The following is a 14864-nucleotide window of genomic DNA, read 5'->3' on the forward strand; positions in this document are numbered from 1 at the left end:
AATAACTTGATCAAAACCACAAAAAAATTGAAGAAAAAAAGCACAAATGCATGTGAAGTAATATAATTTTATATTTTATGCACACACACCTGCAGATGGACATATTACTAGGAATTTCATTCTCTTGTGATTAGTTTTGAGGAATTAGTTTATCTTTGCTTACAGATGGGCTTGAGATTATCAAGTTAAAAGCATGGGAAATGCAAAATCTTTTAGTATCATTCAGTTTATCAAATAGATTTACAAAATACTTTAACTCAAATCCATTTTTTCTGGATGAACCCATCTCTTTTGTTGATTAAAATAGTGTTTCTTATTTTTCTTTTTTACAAGAATAGAGTTTTAAAGGGTAAAGATGGTGTTACTTCAGCTGTTAATATTAAAATTGTAGAGTCTGTGTACTTTTAAATATGTGGTTTTTTAAATGGAGTCAGAAACAGGAATTGGAAAACATGAGGTATCAGTAGGTAGACTGAGCTTGAGAATCTAGTTTGTAAGCTTTTGGAATAGTGACTATAGAAAATGAGATGGCAAATGCAGTCTCAGTCCAAAATTCCTCTTATAAAATTCCCATAAATCCATTTGCTTGCTTGCTTCAGCAGCATTTTTTTCCTGCTGAAAAGGTCAAGGCCTGTTTTTCAAACACCTTCCCCCCGCCCAGTACCCATCCGTAGCAAAATGATATACAGGCAGGAATAAGGGATATCATCTGACCCTAGCAAGTCAGTCTCCCAAAGCAGATGCAGTGTAAGTCAGTGCAGTACCAATGCTATATTTATTTTCTTACGTCACAGGTCTCACAGGCTCTCACAAAATTACTCAGAACTGATTGTTTCTGTAAGTAAGTCAAACTTTGCTGGTTGCAGCACAGAGGCAGAAAGGTCTGAGATTTGAGAAGCCAAAATTAAGTTAAAAAAAAAAACAAAACCACAAAAAGAATTCATATTTTCATCATATATACACATACATATGATTCATGAAAAAAGGAAAATAGCTTTCATTATTGCTCCCATTCGTTAAAGGCTAATAACTTTTTCTTTTCTCTTGCAAAGCAATTTACAGAAGATAGAGTCCATGGTGTTGGTGGTCTATATACCTTCCCCTTCTTGGGTGGATTCCCAGCTACATCCTCTACAAGTGGTTGGCTCTGACTGCGGGTGACTCAGCCCTCCCTCCTGCCCAACCTGTGCCTCCAGGCAGGAGGCGGCATTCAAGACACAGGGGTGCAACTTTGCAGCCTGGCACTCGCCGAGCAGGGTTGAGGAGAAAGCACCACAGGTTTTGGTCCCGCTGTTCATGAAGACACGGATCTCGGCCTGTCTCCAGCCTTCCAGAAGTATATCCTAATACCTACCTCAGAGTGGTCCTTTCCCTCCCCTTCTGTTTTCGGTAGCTCCCCTTCCTTTGCAACAGCTCAGCAAAAGAGAAGCCATACCCAAAACAGCTGATAACCCTCGGGCTAAGATTTATCTTAAAGAAGTGCAAAACAAGTTTTACAAGAAAGTCTCTTACTGGATTTGGTGGAAAGTCCTAGGCTACTGGTTGCATAATGTGGAATTAGAGCATAACAGCAGATGGCTGTTGGGGAAGTATGTGGAGATATTCCTCCACTGGTTCCTAAAAGCAGATGAGGCTTTGTGGTGGGTTTGACATCGGGCTAACTTGTACCTTTTTTGAAGAATGAGGTGCTGTGGTTGCAAAGAAGTAGCATTTCGGGTGAGGAACCACACCTAACCCAGGGTGGCAGCAGTCTCCCTGGTCAGCTAATAGTTGAATGAGATTTCTGAATAGAGGGGTTTAGTACCCCAGTTTCAGATTTAGTTCCCTAACTTTGCTGCTTAAGAGTCATATGTCACATATGTCTTCTCCTCAGCTTTGTTTCAGGGGGCTAGTATTTACACACAGATAAATTTTTTTCATACAAAAATCTCAGTGTATACACATGAATAGTTGCAAAGCCAAAATGAACTCTGCACAGTTCTGCTGCTGTCAATTGCATTACCTGGATCTATACCTTTAAACTGTGGGCTGAATAGCTTTTGGCACATTCTGCATAGGCTTCTTAGAGAAGATTATTAAATGCAATTAATAAGAGCCTGCTAGCAAATCTTTTCAGCTGTAAAATATTGGAAAATAATTCAGTTTGCTTACAAAATGGCGCAATTGTAAGTTGAGAATTCTGAATTAAATTGCCAGCTGGGAATTTAAAAGCCTATGTCCCATTTATTTTTTCACTACTCCGTTTTGTTGTCCACAGTGAGAACTGGTCCATTGCTAAAGGCAGATAACAGATGGTAAACCTCCACTGGCATATGACTCTGCTATTATCCCATTTCTCTGCATACCTAATCTAATAAATTGAGTGTAATTGACTATAAGTGTTCACCTTACATGTGAATGCATCCTAGTATGTCATAGCTTTAACGACAAGACTAAGCAGACTCTTGGAGCTGATGCTGCCTTTCCCATGTCTATTTACTTACACAATCTAGAGTAGTCAGGGTAATTTAAATGTGAGGTTCAATAGGGAAAGTAAGCTTTTCAGAGCACTGGCAGAACTCCACTTCCAGCAGCTCCTCCAATCCAGAACTAAAGAGTTTATCAGATTTATCCAGTTCCGTTACAGCACAATAAACACCACAAACAGTAAACAAACTGTATCATCACTTTAAAAAATACCTTGGGTTTAATTCATATAATTTCATTGTCATTGAATAGATCTTTGTGCTATCACTTTGAGCTTGAAACATAATGACCCAAATACTTCCTTAGTTTTTGAAGTTTTAATTTTATTTTCTTCTTCAACACTACCTTGATAGCTTTCAAAAGAGGTTAACTTGCATGGTTTTCAGTCTCTAAATCAATGTCCCCATGCAGGAAAACATGTAGGCATATGTTTAGTTTTAAGCTCAAACTTGAATCCTAGTGCTTTTAGTGAAATTCAAGTATGTGCTGAAGTGCATTCCTGAATGAGGGCACTTTCCTCAACCGAAAATCATCTTTCTCTGGATTAAAGTGGGAGATTCACATGGGCATCAAGGAACACTGCTGCATTCCAGGCTGCTCATCAGCTGTATCCTAACCAGTACTGATTCTCTTTAAAGTCCTCATTTATTTGACTGTTATTTAGTACTCACTGTTTAATATGGTCTTGCAGGCCTAATCTAGATGAGGGTGCTATTTTGTTAGGTCTTGTGTTAATGCGAAACATATCCTTACACTATCACAGCTACAGCACCATTATTACAGTACTCTGAAACATTTCCCTTTAAGCTCAAATTCATAACTGAATTATCATAGCTTAACAAGTTGCTGTGGACCAAGTGAGCCATGATCACAATCCACATGAATGCTTTTAGTCCATAGTAAATCTGAAGTGATACGACTTGGCATAGCTTTTAATGCAAGACAGTACCTTGCATTTGCAGCAATGAGACCAGAGTTACTCAGCTGACATCATGGAATGTGTATACGAAGCTGATCCTTTTTTTGTGCTAGAAAAATGCAAATCTTTAAGTCTGTCAATATAATTAAAATAGTGCAATCTTCCTAGTACAGCATATTTAGTACGATATCTATTTAGCACATTTAATTATAGCATAATTAAAACAGCACATATTTCCAATCTGAATTCTCAATTAGTATAAAAAAGTTTTATACCAGCATAGCTGTTTTCAGAGGGAAGACTAAAGAATACCTTGTGTACTTCCACCTGGAAGTGTAGCTACATTCATTCTGAAAGTCTTTCCTCACTAATTATTTCAGTGTCTAAAATTTGCAAATGAAAACCAGGCTTACTAGAAGACTACCAGAGAAGAACGCTATTATGGATAGAAGCAGTCATGGTAACTTTAGTTAAGGTTATTCACAATTACCCTCTAAATCCCTGGGTTTGGTTGTTTCTACCTTTACCAAATACAAGTTATCCAAGCTCCGATTTTTCCAATCCCCATTTTTCCATGTTGAATGTATACTTCAGGTTGAATTACAAGCAAATTAACAAAAAGATGTTGACAAATATAGGTGTTCTGAGAATGATATTAGAAAATAAACTTTATTTTCTGTGTAAGAAGAGAACAGATTTGTTGAAAAGTCCTGCTATTTCTTTGCCCAGACAGCTGAATACTCTCTTCCTCTCTCCCTCCTCCCAACCCAGAGAGCTGGGCTGCTCTGCAATGGGACCTGTGAGTCTGGGAGTTTGTTTAAAGGGGTTTGCCCTGGCACAGCTTTTCTCCTCCAGCAGTTTGCAGACATTTCTATTGCAGATTTGGCTATTCCTGCTTCGGTGGTGGCATGAGCCCAACCTTGGAATATTCTGTATTCATTTGTTATTTGGGAGACTGCCAGTGTGTTTCTCTGGCATGCAAGCCATAGAAGCGAAACCAGAATGGAACTTTATGAAATTGAGTTAATTAAATCGTATGCATTTAATCCAAGTTTATTAGCAGTGAGGGGGCACTTTTCTAGCCTATGGGCTTTCTCTTTGTTAAACTGCAAAGGGCTGTTACACCGATAGCAATAGAATTTTATAAAATGGTTATAAATTTTTTTGAGTTGAAAGTATTTTATGTAAGTCACTAACAGCCCACACTTGGCACATGAAAGAGAAGTCACTACCAGCCACTTCTGTCATAACAAACACATCGACGTTTGTAAGATATCACAAATAGGTAAAGTATACCTTCTTCTCCTCTTCTCAGCAGTTCATTTTACAGAGGTATATTAGCAAAGGTGGGTCCTAAGGAATGATTTAAATGGCCTTACAAATCAGGTCAGGGAGGATCTTCTCTATGTGTGAGCAGTCTTTGCTGAGTTAATTTAGGTAATTGGTGAGGGCAGCCACTCCACAAAGCGCTACATGAGTTACCATGTCAGCACTTGCTGGGATTTCTGGGGCTATATCCCGTGGCTCTTTCACTCCATTAAGATGAACTACCCTGTGATCCAATGAACTGTGGGAAAGTGCTTCCTTCCGAACGACTCTAGCAGACTGTCTGCACTGAAGTTGTTCAGTGCTCTTCCAAATCCTGAAGGATTGGAAGGATATCACCAGTTACAATGCTTATTAAGGTTTTTTGCCTAGGCCCCAGGGCAGGTTAGCAACTGTGGCTGAGAGCAGCATCATTCAGGTCACAGGCAATACTGCTTGTGAAAAAAGTGTTTAGGGAGTACACCTAAGTAAGTCTCACTTTATTTCAGTGTAATTCACCTAAGTAATTCTTGCATTAGTATTTCTATGAGGACATAACCTAGGAGTCCCTGTCACTGGGAAGCCCAAGCCCATGTACAGCTAAACCTGAGGAATGAACAGGCGAGGCTGGCATCTGTAACAGAAGAGTGGAGGCTGCGGGGCATGGGATGGGAGGAAGCAGGCAGTGAAGAGAAACAAATGGCGGGAAATACAGTTGTTGCTTTTCTGAATGAGAAACAAAATGCATGCCAATATTGGGCAGGGTGATAGCTGCACCAACCAAACAACGCTCAATGAAATATGTATTTGGGTTAACCTCTCCCTGAAAATCACAGAATTGCCCACCTTTTCCCAGCATCTTCTTGTTCCTGTACATGTGATCAGAGGCCACAAATAGGAGCACAAACCAAATATGGGCAATGTAATTGTTTAAAGTCTTGTAAGTTAGGAAGCCAAAGCATGATTTTCTTTGCACCCATGCATGCCTTTGATGTCAGCTGAATGTATACATAAGCCCAGTTTTGACCTGAGTGTTAACAGACGTTGCTTTCCAAGGAGGAATGTAGGGCTAAGATCAGGCTAATGTTGCTTAGTAACCTCTAAACAAAAGCCCAGCCACAAATCAGAAACCTTTCTACCTGTTTGTCTTTTTGCCTTGCATGATACTAACTGAACAGCCATTTTTTTCCTAATAAAAAAAATGAAGAATAGCTATTTCTTATTTACGATTTTGCAGTGATGGCACTCACAGCACTTTGCAAGGAGGCCAGGACAATTAATCCAATTAATACAAAAATGACTTATTAAACATTCTTTTGACTAGAGAGGGAGGGATGAAGGAATTCTCATATCACCAGTTTCAAGGCAGTCAAAGACGACTCTGGACTTTTTCCTGCAAGGGAGGCGATTCATCCTCTCATTCCCACCTAGGGTCCTCCTAGCCTGTTTCCCATCCCTGCGCATGGCAGCTTACTGTATCTGTGCCAGGATGAATGTCAGTTTGCCTGGTAGCTTTCAACTAAACACCCAGTCTCACTTTTTTCCAACATTAATGTTTTTTTTCCCATTGTTAATGGTTGTCCCCTGTCTGCGGATATGATACAGAGAACATTCTTTGTGAATCTCATATTTCTAGAATAGTAAAATAAGTGTAAGAATTTTGTAATGGAAAGGAGGCATCAAATCTTGGCTACCTAGAGGGAGCTGCCTTATTTCTGATCCGCAAGCAATTACAGGAATAGAGAGGGAGAGTGGGAAGTCTTTTCATTACAGCAGTGCCAGGATCTTGTGTCTGTGACAGCCAAGATTTTAAAGCATACAGATAAGAAGGATTATTCTACCTAATCTCTGCCCAACCAACTTCTCTACAGAACAGGACAAGAAAAGTGGTCAGAAAATGAGCAACTATGACCCCAATCCTCACATGCTGCAGCTGTGCTGGATGTCATTTCAGTTGCATGTGCTATGTCTGTGCTCTATGACTTTCCCATCACACACACCTGCTCAACAGGTAGCCAACGAAAATTAAATAGAGAAGTAGGCATCCTTTATAGAAGAAAAAGGAATGACACAGACTTTATTTCATAATATTATTTCCCAATCTCTTGGTCTCCTTTGGGGTCTATGTTTGTGTATGTCGTGAGGATACAAAGGAAGATTGTGTTTTTGTTCTTAGTGCACACTATGGTAAAGACAACCTTTAGAAATAAGTGTGGAAACATACACCTTGGCTGCATGTAATAATGAATTCCCACTAATCCCCAGATAGATGATGAATTCCCACTATATTGGGTAGGAGATAAACTGCCTAAATACTTTAAAAAGTTTAAACCCTAGAAGACACACCACCTAAGCAAAAAAAAAAAAAAAAAGTGACAAAAAAAGACCAAACTTGATTGATTCAAACTATTTTTTCTGTCAATAGAGTCTGAGGTATGAACCTCATAGGATTTATGACTTATCAATGGATGACAGAAACAGGTGGGGAAGGACTTTGAGCAGGAGGGTCTGTTTGCCACCCTGCTGGCCAGGGGAGGATCAAGTATGCCACAACCATTCCCATCAGACATTTGCCTAACCTGTGTTTTCATGCTTGAGCGCTGGACTTTTTACAGCTCTGCAATGCATCCCAACACATCTCCTTGCTTGCAGCAAGAAATTTTTTTCTAGTACCCAAGTTTCACTTGTGGTTCAAGCCTATTACGGAGTCCACAAAGAAGGAAAGACTCATTTCCTCCTTTGTGGCAGTGTCTCTCCTCACGGGTTTCCTCTCCAGACTAAACGACCCAATTCTTTCAGCCTTTCTCTTATTGGCCATGTTTCATACAGCCGCTGTCATGCACTTCCTTCTCCTCTGGGCTCTGCGTATCCGTGTGAGAGTTTGTGTATGTCTAATGCAGCTGCGCTGGAAAAGCTGACCCTCAGCCGGGCAGCCAGACCCTACTGGGGGTGGCAGGGAATGTGCTCAGGGCCCTGACAGTTACATATGCCTTTACAGATCTTAGTATGCTGCTGTGTATCTTTGAGGGGTCAGTTTGTACTTCTAGTGTGTACAAAAGCAGAGGTTTCTCCTGTGAACTTTTCTCCCTTTTGCTCAAAGTCCATGTGAAACTGAAAGTCCAGCTCCCCTTGGAGCCAGCCCTGGCACTTCTGATACACCAGCCACAAACACACACAGGAGAAACAGAAACTATCGACAGACCTTTAGCAAACTGGATAAAAAAATAGTTAGGTTTTAAACACATGTGATTTTCCCTCCTAACCAAAGATTGGTGTTTCTGGCTTGGTTTTGGTGTTACAACACTGCCTTGCTTACGCCTTTTTTGAAATTTGTCTGGCTTATGGTAGAGTCATAAAACATACGGTCTTTGCATAAAGAATATCATGCAAAGGGGTCTATCTTTATTGCACTCACATAGGATGAGGGGCATATAGTTAACCTGAAACATCCACACTCATGTGCTGCCTGACTCTGGAGACACCTGAAAACTGCGTTTGATCCTAAAGGTACACCAGGTGCTGGAAAGTTTTGTTCTTGGTCAGATCCAGAAGCACTTTGGTTGTGACCAGGCTGAATATCAAGGCTGAACGGCTCATGCTCACTTCCCTGAAACTATGGTGAGATTTCTTTCACCTAAACTTGGAGGTCTGCATCTCAGTAACAGTTCACTCTATATACCCTTTATGGTTAACAGAGTAACATGGGCACTTCTAGTACTCGCAGTGAGATGAACCATCTCTTGGAGCAGTCTATTTCTCTCCTCAGACAGCAAAAACATTTAGATGACTCACTCTACACAGAGGTCTGTATTTTGCCACCTGAAAAGCGCTTCCTCCCGGGTTCTCTGAGGACTGCACCTACTAAGCATTCCCAAAGGATGCGGGGCCCATCCTTCAGGACGGGAGGCCTCCAGCTCAGTACCAGCACCCGCACGCCCAGTCTGGTGACTGTGATTGATACAGAATCGCTCTTCATTTGTGAAGATCAATTACGTACCAGTTTCAGGCGTTCTTCAAGCTGGGAAACAGTGTCAGGAGAAAATACCATGTTGTAAACCGAGGCAGAACCTCAGCCAGAAGAGCCCTGTGTGCTAGCACAGCTGCTTAGGACACTCGGGTGTGCAATTAAATGGGGAGAAACAACAGGTGGATCGGAGCCGCACGCACCTATTTTAACCAGAACAGCTAATGCCCGCAGTAGGCGCCGGCTTTGCAGCGGGGAAGGGGAGAGTCTGTCTCTGTGAGACACTGACCTCCGCTGGTGTCTTCCCCAATTACAAGCTAGATTTCCACACTCCTGCCTACAGTTACATCAACCATTTCCATACAGCTGGGATTCCTAATTCTCTCCCAAAGTTTGACTTGAAATCCTAGGAGATCCAGGTGTACAACAGAGCCGTAACTCTGACATGTCCTTAGACGGTCCCAGGCTTGTCACAGTACCTTTGGCTTGTTTTCACAAAAGCGGCCTTGGGAAAAAAAAGATCACAAACTATTACAAGCCCAGACCCAAAAACTGCTTCTTTGCCTTTAATCAGGATATTAATAGTAAAAAAACATGGCCACATCTTATGTCTTATTCATCAGGCAGAAAACCATAAGAAATACAACTTTCTGCACTATGGTGATTCAGGCTGAGGAGTGCAATGCTTTATCTCTGAGGATTTCAGAGCACTTTATGAACATATAAAACCACTGTGCAAACAGAGTCCTCTTCTCCCTTCCCCACAAACTTGCTCATGTGTGCCCCTTTATCAGCACCAGTGTTCCAGATGGGCAAAAAAGTAACAGTAGGTACCTGCGCTTTTACTACTACCGCTTACCTAGTAGAAACCTAAAAGGACTGGCCTCTGCCAAGACTGTGACGAGTACGAAATGGGAAGCCCTCAGGTGCCGACTTACTCCTCTATTACACACATATGAACTCATGAACTATGTGAGATTTACTGGCACATTATCAACCGACCACGCCAAGTGATACTGCTTGAGCGGTACGGTGATGACCAGTGAGTGAAGATGCGTATCGACATGCTAGACTGACCTGTGCCTGAGAACTGTTGTCAGGTACAGTTTGTGATCTGCTTCTCCTGCCACTAAATGTCTTACTTTGCCTTTCCATTTCATGTAAGGGAACAGCTGGACTGAAAGGAAAGGAATTTATAGGGCTAATCTGGGAGAGAGAAAAAACCCTGCAACATCCATGGATTTCAAAGAGAGAGGCTTAAATGGAGAACCACAGTGTTTGAGCACACTTCTGGATTTGCCCCTACCTGATTCTGCTGTGCCATGGCTACAGGAGTGCAAAACGTGTTGTAAACCCTGTGGCCTTGATATCCCCCCATGGGAGTAAAGGAACAGCTGGAGTAGCAGAAATTGTCTACATGTGGCAGACTGGACAACTGAGGCTGAACAGAGATACAGGCATTATATATTGACAGGCAGTGTCTCTTGCTGATTTTACCTGCTTTCTCTCAGCTTTTCTTCTCTTTTTCTGTAATCTTTCCTAAAGCCAGGAACCTTGCTAAACACAACCTTTGTAAAAACATCATTCTATCTATGAGAAACAGGGCTGGGTCTTGGCAGAAGCAAAGTAGAGAGCTGCTAAGGAACAGATAGATGAGAGTAGCGCATAAAGCATGGCCCAATGGCTACATTATCTAAGCCTGGTTGTTCTTGCCACTGCAGGGGAAGAAGCGGTGTGTGATGGCAGCAAAGGTAAAGGGCCCTGTCTGCAGCAGAATTGCCATCCCCTGCATCTCCCCTCCCTCCGTCAACAGCCGAAACCACAACTCTGGAGCACCCATCTCTGCCACAACCTCCCCTGGCAGGAGCACCCCAGCCCAGCCTCTTTGCCTGTACTGCTGTAAGACCTTGAGCTCGCTTTGACCAGCAGCTATATACATGGAGTATCAAGGCTGTATCAGTGCATCCCAATCAAAAGTCTGTTTACAGATAATTTCAGAACATTCCCTACATTAGAGGCAGCGGTCATTCTGCTGTACAATTTATTACGCTAAAGGATAATTTCTGTATATCTCTTAGAACAAGTCCACACAGTGGAATATGGCAACGTGTTAGAGAGCTCCAGTTTAATCCCATACAGGCTGGTATGTCTACATGACACAGGGCAGTGTCATGTCACTGTATCAGTTCAGGTCTCAGAAGCAGCATGGACTAGTTAGCCCTGTTTCTCCATCAGATACCATTCTGGTATTTATGCTCCAGCACTTGCAAAAACGCAGGTAAGAGGTGCTTCTTCAGGAGTTCCTATGAGGAGCCATTTTCTCCTCCCATGCTCCATTTCAAAGGCACCCGTATGCCTGCATTTAGTGGTCAGAGCACACAGGCACTGAGCCACCTGATGAGGTGGAAGCCAAAAAAGGGTTCCTACCAGAAGGTATCTGTAGGACACCGATACCCTTGTACTCTGCCCTCGCACTCTGATGTTCCTCAAGCAGAACAGCAATTCTTTCTGCAGTGACTTTCACAGTAAAGCTGGCAGTCTAAGTGAAAATAACATGAAAAAGGAAGTAGATCACTTGCATAAAATCCATAGCATCCAAATATCTATTAAGACTTCATTTATACAAGTGAGCATTGTCTATGCCTAGCATCCAAGGACACTCCCACTCATCTGAGATGTACTCGACTGATTTCCTTTACAGTAGTTAATAGTCTGTTCTTTGGCGCTTGATCAGGCATCTCCACAGTATTCGTAAGTCTCCCACTGATACTCTGTTATGGGGGATCTACACTAGATATTAGTTCTGTGAGAAGCAGGACATAGAAAGCCTACCCTCTTCCAGTTTTTTGTCCTCTGTTTTCCGGATCTTCTATGGTAGCATACTGATTTCCTCTTCTTGTCCCACACAGCCAATGCTGCAAGATTCCCAGGTTCCCTTTTTTTTTCCCCCTCAAACCATCTCCGTACTCCATTTTCTCCTGTGCTCTCTCCAAGTCAACTAAGACATTTAGCTCCCTCCTGTGTTGCCTAAGGCATCCTGCTACATTCATCTCAGCTCTCACGCCTTCTCTAACTCTCTTGTAATATTCCTATTCCAATTGTTTTTACATGATGGCTGTGCAAGATACATTATATACTGTGGCTGATTCAAGGTCTAGGCATGCTACTTAGTCAACTGTCTGACAGGTATACCAGAAAGAGTAACAGCTGAACTTCACTGAGCAATAAAGCACTATCTGCTCACCAGTTTTCAAGAAACCTGTGGGACACAAGATTTTTAAGATGCAAATCTATCTGTGACATTTCTATGTTACGGCTTAAAGGGTTTAAACAGGCGGTGATGACAGTGTGGCTGCACAAGCCTTGTCTGTGTATGAAATCTGACTAAAAACCAAAGGCCATTCTGCAGCAGCAGACAGCAGTGATAACGGCGGCATCAAATCGAAGCTAGTATAAGGTAGGCTCTGTAGTTGTCATTGCTGCTGGCAGCTGCTGCTCTCTAGGTATGGATATTCTACTACAGCGAAGTCTTAAATTACAAGGCTACTGGGAAGTTATACCTTGCAAACCCTACTAATCACAGAGTGAAAATCATAATAACAAAAAGTCACTAGGAATTAGTCCACAATGCCCAAAGCTCCTCAGAGAACTTGGCGTGTCCCTTAACAGCACAGAGTGAACTCACACCTGACAGATCATTCCCCGACCCGCAGAATGGGATCTGTCTTCTCCCTGGGACCTGGAGAAGGGGATCTTCCCTCTGCCCTGCAGCAGGGCAGAGCTGATTCCTGTCTCTGGAAAGATCTGGAATCCACATGACTTGGGGGCCTGAATTTTCGAAGGATAAGTGTTGCTGACTTTCACTTAAATCCGGGCTCAGAAGGACCAAGGTTGTGTTTGAAAAAGAAATTTCAGATCAGTTAAGAACTCTTGAAATAATTATCCTTGTGCCTAGCTCTGTCTTGCCTAAACGCAGCAAGTCATGAAAAACAATTTGGTGTTTTGAGAACTTCTATTTTTTTCATATTTTAATATATTCTTTACATATATAATTTTCTTTAATCTTTATTTCTTTAATCTTTAATTTCTTTAATCTTACATCTTTAATTTTCTAAATCTTTCAACATGTTGTCACTTAGGACAGGAGAAGGGAGGTTGCTGCAACTGAACACAATGCCTACACATCGAAATGTACAATCATCAGAGCTAATGTAGATTCACCTTACAGCCATAGAGAGAACTAAGCATTTTTAATATATGATCCAGCTAAGTGAGGGGAGTCCCAGCCTTTCCCAATGACCAGCTTTCTGAGCGCTATCACTTTTCCAAGCTCAGACATAGCAGTCTTTGACAATTGGCAAGATATGAAATATTTTGCTTGTTTACTTTCTCCTTTGTTTCTGAGCTAACCTCTTTCCTGCCTTGCTTAGTTCAGGTTGTGTCTGGAGTCAGATACTGGCTCCTGATCTGGAGATAACCAGAAGAGATGCAGTGCTCTTGCTTCTGACAAGATTCTTCTGCTCTTAAGTCTCTGAGTTCTCTCAGGCGCAAAGTAGGAAAAACAGACAAATAATATTTATGAGAGCAGCGGGACCAATGCAGCCTGTTTTGTGTGGATTAACGTTGCAACGTGTGGGTTCTCTGTTGTGTAATAAGACAGTACAGAGATGGCAGCTGCAGGCTTTTCCTGAGCTGTAGACTAGTACAGCCTCCTTCTATATTAGACTACATCTCCACAAAACGTGCCTAAAATGATTAACTTTGACATCTCTGACCTATTACCTGAATTGGTCAGAATTGGACAGGGGGTGGAAGAGACAGACAGATGTTTATACGTATACACACACATAAGCACACAGCCCTATCACTTAAGCCTAATTTGTTTAGATAGTCAAGCCAAAAGCGGTAAGGGTAGAGTTACACCAAAGGCATATCACAAATCATTTGGCTGTGATTATCAGGGTCAACTGCATACACATAATTTTTTGTGATCATGCCTACGTGAGGACTTTGCACTTGCCTGGCTCAACACTCTAGTTCGAACACTGCAGATCCCAAGCTGAAATTATCCACTGAAGTTAGAGTCATTTTTAATTTAAACTGCAGCAGCTTTATGGAGATACGAAGGCTGAGAAACTGCCCAAGGACACCATGGCTGCTGTTCCCAAGGCAGGCAGGCAAGCTGCTCCTTCTCACAGGCAGTGCAGTTACCACCTCAGAGCCAGTATCTGCCTTTATAGTATATGCTCTTAAGCCCGGTAATAGGCTGGGCTAACGTATGTTCCTCTGGGAAAAGCAGAAGTAAGTCTGTAGGTAGAGGTATTATTACAGCAGTTAGTGGCCTCAAGAAAAGTGAAAACTTTCAGCACGCAAATGCCCTTCCAGCTTTGAAATAAAAGCGGCAAGCCTCAGAGCTAAATACAAGTTAGATCAACTGTTTCGAGTGTAATTAGACACGCACCGGAGCAGCCAGCTGGAAATGCAATACCTGTAAAGCGTGTGCTTGTCTACGCACAGCATTAGAAGGGCACGAAAGTGGTTTCCTGACGTAAGCAGCAGCAAGTCACGGGGCGGCCCGCAGCCGCGAGAACTGCCGCGGGCTGCCCTCTTTTCCCGCAGCAGTCGCTGCGCTATTCCCGCAGCACTCCCGCACCCGCTGCCCGGGGCTCCGGCGGCGCTGTAGCCCCCTCGCCGCCGCCAGCGGCCCCCGCCGCGCCCGCGGAGGGGCGGGAGGGAAAGCCCGGGGGGCGGGTGGGGGTGTCTGGGGGGAGGGTCTCGAGGGACGGGGCGGGGCGGGGCGGGGCCGGGGCGAGGGCGCCCCCTCGCGGGGCGGCGGGGCGCGGCCGGCGGTCGCCGCAGGTGCCCTGCGGGCGCTGCGGCGGTCGATGAGCGGGGGAGCGGCGGCGGAGCGCCGGGACGTGTTCTGAAATGGCGTAGGCGGTAAGGAGCGTCAGCCCCTTCGGGCTCCTTGTGCAACCCGGCGTTCGTGGCAGCGCCCGGAAACCGCCTGCTGCTGAATGAAGAAGCGCGCGGGGGACGCCAGCGAGGTGCGGTTAAACGTCGTGGGTCCAGCAGGGCCAGAGCGTGGGCGGTGGGGCTGCTCCCGCATCCCCTCACCACCGCGTGTTAGCTTGCTGCTCATCCAATAGAGGCAAGACATAGGCCAGATCGTACTCACCGACATCTTTTAAAGAATATTTCTTTACTTAC

This window comes from Gymnogyps californianus, chromosome 1 (genome assembly GCF_018139145.2).
Source record: "Gymnogyps californianus isolate 813 chromosome 1, ASM1813914v2, whole genome shotgun sequence".
NCBI lineage: Eukaryota > Metazoa > Chordata > Aves > Accipitriformes > Cathartidae > Gymnogyps > Gymnogyps californianus.